The 7,089-nt window shown below is 45.1% G+C and overlaps 2 pseudogenes; one reads left to right on the top strand and one right to left on the bottom strand.

Annotated features, from left to right (window-relative positions):
- Positions 1-96: 96 nt before the first annotated feature.
- LOC123176150 (DNA-directed RNA polymerase V subunit 1-like) lies at positions 97-3,607 on the top strand (annotated as a pseudogene).
- On the bottom strand, positions 2,883-5,433 carry LOC123176151 (protein MITOFERRINLIKE 1, chloroplastic-like; annotated as a pseudogene).
- Positions 5,434-7,089: the final 1,656 nt, after the last annotated feature.

Here is a 7,089-nt window from a genome sequence, read left to right as displayed (position 1 = left end):
TTATACAGTTATAAGCCAAAATCAAATCACAAGTAACTACTTCTTGCACATTTCAGTGTATACTGTGCTAGGCTCACAATCGTTGTCTTGTTTCAGTTATCAACAACAAAATATTCAAGCAACACATTGTCTTGTTGGCCACATTCACCTTGACAAGGTATTTTTCCATTTCTCCTACTTTTCAAATAGTATAACTGTTTCAGCATTATCATCAAGACTATATGTTGAAGAAATCATTTTGTGCCCTTACAGAAGCAACTGGATGAAATGAACATAAGTATGGAAGGTATTCTTCAGAAATGCCAGAAAGAAATATATAGATGGGGAAAGAAGAAGGGGCAGGTGAATCAACTTATGAAGAGAGTTGTGATCTCAAGGTGCTACGACCTTTTACTGTTTTAACCTTGAAATAGTACAGGAGGCTTTATTTTCGTATTCTTCTGAAAGAATATTCCAATGGTTGGATCTACTTTTCAGATCCACTAAGATTTGAGTTCTTTATTTGGTAACTTAAGTTGAATAATGCCTTTCATTGGGTATTTAGGCATGCTATATTGAGAAAATCAAGCATGAATTTTAAATGATCTATTCTTTAGTTTCTGAACATAATCTGACATTTCTTCTTTGCAGTGAATGAATATGCTACCAGGATGCAGATGACGAGGAACAGGTCTCCTGTTTGCAGTTTTTCCTAACTGAAAGTGTGACCACACGAATGTCTGAATCTTCTGCGCGAGTTGTCCAGTTGATGGCCAATACCATTTCTCCTATACTCTTGGACACAGTCATAAAAGGTAAACCAAAAATTCACATTCATACTAGGTATCATGCATATAGAAAATCCAGATGAACATGCTGATAGTTACGGCTTATGCAATTCTGCTTACTAAAGAGATGTTCTCTTGCATCTTCTCCCAGGTGATACATGAGTCCAGGAAGTGAACATAGTATGGGTTGAACCACAAGACACATGTTGGGTCCAGAACTCCGGTACAGAACAGAAGGGTGAATTGGCGCTCGTAGTCACAATGGATAAATACTCAACTGGAGAGAGTGGTGATGTCTGGGGAACAGCAATGGATGCATGCATCCCTGTGATGGATCTGATCGACACTACCAGGTCTCTGCCCTACAGCATCCAACAAGTTCAGCAAGGGTTTGGAATTTCCTCTGCCTTCGGTCGAGTCACACAGGTCCAGCAAGTTCTTGCTTTTTTTTTTACTTTCCTGATGAATTCAGTATCTTCTATTTAAAAATTACTCATGTTTTGCTCTTCTTCTTTTTATCCTTTCGACCATCCTTCCAGCACCTTTCCAAGGCAGTTGGAATGGTTACAAAATCAGTTCTCGAAGAACACCTGACAACTGTTGCAAGCAGCATGACCTGCACAGGTAACTTGCATGGCTTCAACAGCTATGGTTACAAGGCCACATTCAAGGCCCTCAAGATTCAGGCACCCTTCATGAAGGCTACACTCGCTGTAAGTTCTCCATTTCATTTTGTTTTGAACCCCCCATTTTGATGAGCAAGTGTTGGCATTGATTAAAAAACCGAGAAAAACATGTTGCAGAGGCCATTGCAATGCTTCGAGGAGGGTGCAGAGAAGGTCTATTCTGATCAGCTGGATAGTGTTGTGTCTACCTGCTCTTGGGGCAATCCTGCACCAATTGGGACTGGTTCAGCCTTCAAAATCCACTGGAATGATGGGAGCACGGTACGACGAATATCTCACCTGCCTATGTTCTCTCATGTGTGCAGCATGCAATTATTTTTTTCCCTTCTCCTCTGAACCTCTTGGTCTTTTACAGTCAGCAGGCAATGAGAACCTTGGAGGGTATGGTTTGTATGAATTCCTCAGAGGTAGAAACAACAAGAGCCACTGAAGATAATATAATTGTTCCATACGGTTCCTGCTTGTATGATGTTGACAACCTTGAAGAAGATGAAATCGAAGAGGATGAAGTCTTACGTTTGGGAGGAAACAGTCCAATCACTTGGACAGACAGGCCAAAAGCAAATCTCCTGCTGCATGATCTTCAAGGTTGGAGGGCTGAACAAGGGCACCAAAAAGTGCCAGTTGCAAATTGGCAACATGGTAAACATGTCGCCACAGAGTCAAGTGGCACTAGTGGATGGAACCAGAGCAGTTCTACCATGAAAGTTTATCAGAGAAGGCAACGTAATAGTAATTGGAGCTCAGATGCAACACAGCAAGATGGTAAACCGAGTTGGAACAAAGCATATGTGGCAGGCCCGAGCAACTTTGCCATTACAGGGCCATCATGTGGTACTAGTGGATGGAACCAGAGCAGTTCTACCACGAAAGTTTATAAGAGAAGGCAATTTGATAGTAATTGGAGCTCAGATGCAACACAACAAGATGGTAACCCAAGTTGGAAGAAAGCAAATGTGGCAGGCCAGGGCAACTTTGCCATTACAGGGCCATCTAGCTCTGGTGGATGGAGTAGAAAGACCAATAATCTTGGTAGAGGTCGAGGTGGTGGTAGAGGTGCAGTGTGGAAATCAGAGGGATCACACCGTGGAGGTAACAGTAGGTGGAAAGCCCAAAGAGCCAATACCACAAGCGCCCCGAACTTCCACATTTCAGGACCATCCAACTTTGGTGGACGGAACATCAAGACCGGCAATCTTGGCCCATGCCGTGGCAGAGGACCAGCATGGAGATCAAACGGACCAAACCGGGGAGGTAGCAATGGTGGACCAAGAGGGAGTTCAAATTTTACACTAGCGGAACAGCAGATACATGCACAAGTTGATCCAATCATGAAGGAAGTAAAGAGGATCATCCGTGAATCAAGGTATAATATGTAGCCCATTGCAACTCTAAAAAATCACAAAGCACTGAAAAATAGCTACACTTCTTCAAGTAAATGATGATATGACTGTTCGATTTAAGTTTGAACATCACAAAGTCCAAGTAACTGCAATGACTGAAAAGTGCACCTTCTCTTGTAGACCCCAAGTGGCTTCTTCTCTGTGTTCGTAATCCTTACTCACAGTCCATCTATTCCCATATTCTGCAGGGATGGCATCAAGCTTTCTGGAGATGATGAGAGGTTCATTGTTGAAAATATTCTCATGTACCACCCAGAGAAGGAAAAGAAGATGGCAGGGAATAACAATTACATAACGGTAAGCAGCATACCTTTCTGTCTTCCGATGCATCACAAGAACCAAAATCCAAAATGGAAACTTCATGAAATTTCTTCCCCTGTTTGCAGGTTGCTAAGCATCAAAAGTTCCATAGCTCCAGGTGCTTGTACGTCGTGTCCTCAGACGGCCCTCCTACAGATTTCTCCTACAAGAAGTGCCTAGAGAACATGATCAGGATTCACTACCCACGTGATGCAAGTTCATTCTGCAGAAAGTACTTCCAGTGATGAGCCATAGCATGTCCATTCACGTCGAACTGTGTGCGCTTGCAGTAGTGCAATGTCTAATCCCCTGAAATGACCTCATCTGGCATACACGATTTATGTGGACTCTGATGTCCATAGACTTGTATAATTCGGTGTGCTTGAAATTATTCTACAACTGTTATGCTATTTCTGAACATTAAGGAAACAAAACCTGGCATACATGAATTTCCCACAAACTTATATATGTTATGCTTAAGAACATTTTATAACTGTGAGATTAGTTCCGAGCAGTAGCAATCAAAAATACCAATAATGCTTGAATTTTTGTATGAATGCTATTTCTTACTGTAGTAGAGAGTGTTCACCACAACAATATGTTTTGAGTTAGTGGCAAACACAAAAGATTCAGGTTTGTGGGCTTCATTGTAATCGTACACGCCGACACACTGCCACAAATACAGATACATGTAACAGAAAAAGTAGTGTATGGAACATTACTTCAGGAACGCCAGCCTGAAAATGTATGCCTCAAAATAACTTGCTACTAATCAAAACCAATGACACATTCATAACTGGCACATATTATTACTTGTTGTATCCTTCAAACAGCTCTATAACTGAAATTGAAATGATGCTTAGGTGAATACATTTGGCGGGTACATTGTGTCTGCATAACAATATCATAGCTAGGTAGCTACAAGAAAACTGCACACTAGCCGGAGTAAGCGATTACCTTCCTGAAAGAAGGGAAGGAATCGTGCACACTCAAGCAGCAGCAACTCCGGTCTTCACCTCATCCGCGGCTTTCCTTTCGCACGATTCAAGGTATGACTTGAGGATCATGAGCCTGGCGGTCTCAAAAGCGCAGTAGCCAATCGCAGCGAAGCAGGCGCTGTGCAGGACCCTCGGCCCGATCCCCCGGGACAGGCCCATCAGGCCTTCCTCGGCGATGATCTCCTGCATCGTGCCCACCACCGTGCGGCTCCCCTGGGTGCCCACCCTGGTCATCAGCCGCGTCTTGACGACGTCGAGCGGGGTGGTGAGCCCGGCGGATATCGCGCCGGCGAGGGCGCCGCACAGCGCACAGCACGCTCTCCCCCGGCGCCAGGTTGGCGCCGTTGCTCTTGCTGAGGGCGAAGGCCTTGAGGTACTCGAAGGAGGAGTAGCTGACACGCCGGCGGGGAGGTTGCGGAGGAGCGTGGCGGCGTAGCCGGCGTAGAGCCCGAAGAAGCCGTCGGTCTGCAGGATCTGGAGGGAGATTTGGTTATCGTCAATTATCCCAGGATCTGGAGCAGCACCTGCCAGGAGCGGCCCGTGGCGGCGCCGGACTGGAGGCGCTGCGTGATGAGCTCCTTGGGCACCATGATGGCCGAGGAGGAGATGTTGCCGCTGGCGCCGGCGAGCGGGGGCACGAGGAAGGGCGGCAGGTGCGGGCGCAGCAGCGACTTGGCGAGCTCGCAGGTGCCGAAGTAGATGGCGGAGGAGGTGGCGGAGCCGAGGATGACGGCGGACAGGCCCCGGTAGAGGCCGAGCGGGCCGTCGGCGCGCAGGATGTCGGCGAACACCTGCCAGGAGCCGCGCGAGGCGGCCCCCGCCTGCAGCCGCGTCTTGACGGCGTCGAGCGGCAGCAGGGCCGCGTAGGTGAAGGCCCCCGCCGCCGCCCCCGCGCACGCCCCGATGGCCGCCCGCGCCAGCGGTGTGACTGCGCCTGCGCCTGCGCCGGGGCGGCGGGGGCGGGGATGGAGAGGGAGGAGGAGGAGAAGACCGGGGCGCGGCCGTGGGGGGTGGAGGCGGCGGCGGGCGAGTGGTGGAGGAGGAGCGAGGTGAGGTCGGAGAAGAGCGAGGGGAAGTCCTGCGAGCGGCCGGCGCCCGGGAGCGCGATGGGGAGCGGCTCCCTCGGGCGGCTTGACGACGGCATCCCGTCGGCGCCGGTGCCGCCGCTAGGGCCCCGGTGGAGGCGGAATGGGGATCGGCTCTTTTCCCTATTTTGACCTTTTCAGAAAACTTTCACACAAAAGAACTTCACGTAAAATTATTTCACAATCTGATTCTTTCGGTAACATCATAAGCCGTGGCATTTCTTCTTTATTTAGAAACGCCGAGTTAGCCAGTGTTGCTTGTCTGGTCGAGACGCTACGTGACAGGGCAGAAACACCAAATTATGTTGCGTCGCTGGAAACGCCAATGGGGTTGGCGTTCCAACTAGCTTGTTCATATTGTCATTTATTTATGAAGTGAAGCAACGCTGGCTAGCTCGGCGTTTTTAAATAGAAAAAAAACGCCACGGCTTGTGGCGTTGCCAAAAGGATCAGATCGTAAAATAGTTTTATGTGAAGTTTATTTTGTTCGAAAGTTTTCTAAAAGGGCCAAAATAATGAAAAAGGCCATGGGATCTGTCGCTGTGTTGCATATTGTTTTCTTTTTAAGGTAAGTCCTTGGGCCAATCATGAGCTTCCAACTGAAGTACTTTGTTTTTGACATCCTATATAAGAAGTTGATTCCCAATATCCTATTTATCTCAACATGCACACATATCATGTCATCAAAGGCCCATCACTACATGCATGAGAGAAAAAAATCATTATTAGTTGAACTCATGCACACCTTTCAACTCACCACACATGCCACCTCATCAAAAGTTCACTCAACATGCATAATTTTTTTTCTATTATACCACCTATATTCGAAATATTTTCCGACTACATAATAATCAAATACAATATATAATATATTGCAATCTTCATACAATCAAATCACTAAAATATATTGCAATCGATTCACGCAGCAACGCGCGAGGTATTCTCTAGTTTTTCTAATGACTGGCACAGGAGATACATTTTTGTAACGGCTGGTACTAGAGATACATTTTTTTTGGCATTTCACCACACTTTCTTAAGAACACTTTTGCTTCAGCACACCATCTTAACACAGTGACGGATGAGATTACCACATATCCCTTCACAATAAAATAAAAGCCCAAAAGGACGTTTTTTTTTATTAAAGTACATCGCCCACGCCGATACGCGGGACCTCATGTATACAAATTGCAAAGGGGCAAGGGACGGGGCCATCCCATTAAGCCATGTCCCTCCTATCACGTTCTATGTAAGCGACTTAAAAATAAAGATAAAACAGAGAGCTCACGAGGACTGGAAATCAAGACCTCCCACTTGAGGCACGCGTTGCTAGGCGCTTCACCTCACCATTGCTTATGGTGTTCTACAAAGTGAAACATATAGGAGCACACAACAACATTCATATATATGAAAATATTTCAGAAAAAAAATCAAAAGTTGTAATGAAAAAAAATGTGATTTTTTTAAATGACGAATAGTTTTTGAAATTACAAACAAAATTTGGAAACATGAACATTTTTCGAAATTTGGACAAAATTTTAACACATGAACATTTTTTCAAATTTTCGAAAACCTTTCAAAACATTATTTGTTTTTTCAATTCCTGGTTTTCTTTCTTTTTGGTTTTTGTTTGCCACTTTTCTTTCTGTTTTTTCATTCTTTTTACGTTTTCACTTTCTATTCTTTTTTTTAATTGCCAATTAATGATGAACTTGTTATTACATACGTGAACTTTTCAAATTCGTCAAAATTTTCTTAAATTTGAGAACTTGGTTTTAAAATCCGTAAACACTTTCCCAAATCCACAAACTATTTTCATCTTTTAAAAACTTTTTCAGAGCCTGCGATTTTTT

The sequence above is a fragment of the Triticum aestivum genome, unplaced genomic scaffold, assembly GCF_018294505.1.
Source record: "Triticum aestivum cultivar Chinese Spring unplaced genomic scaffold, IWGSC CS RefSeq v2.1 scaffold92321, whole genome shotgun sequence".
NCBI lineage: Eukaryota > Viridiplantae > Streptophyta > Magnoliopsida > Poales > Poaceae > Triticum > Triticum aestivum.
This window is presented reverse-complemented; position numbering and strand designations above follow the sequence as displayed.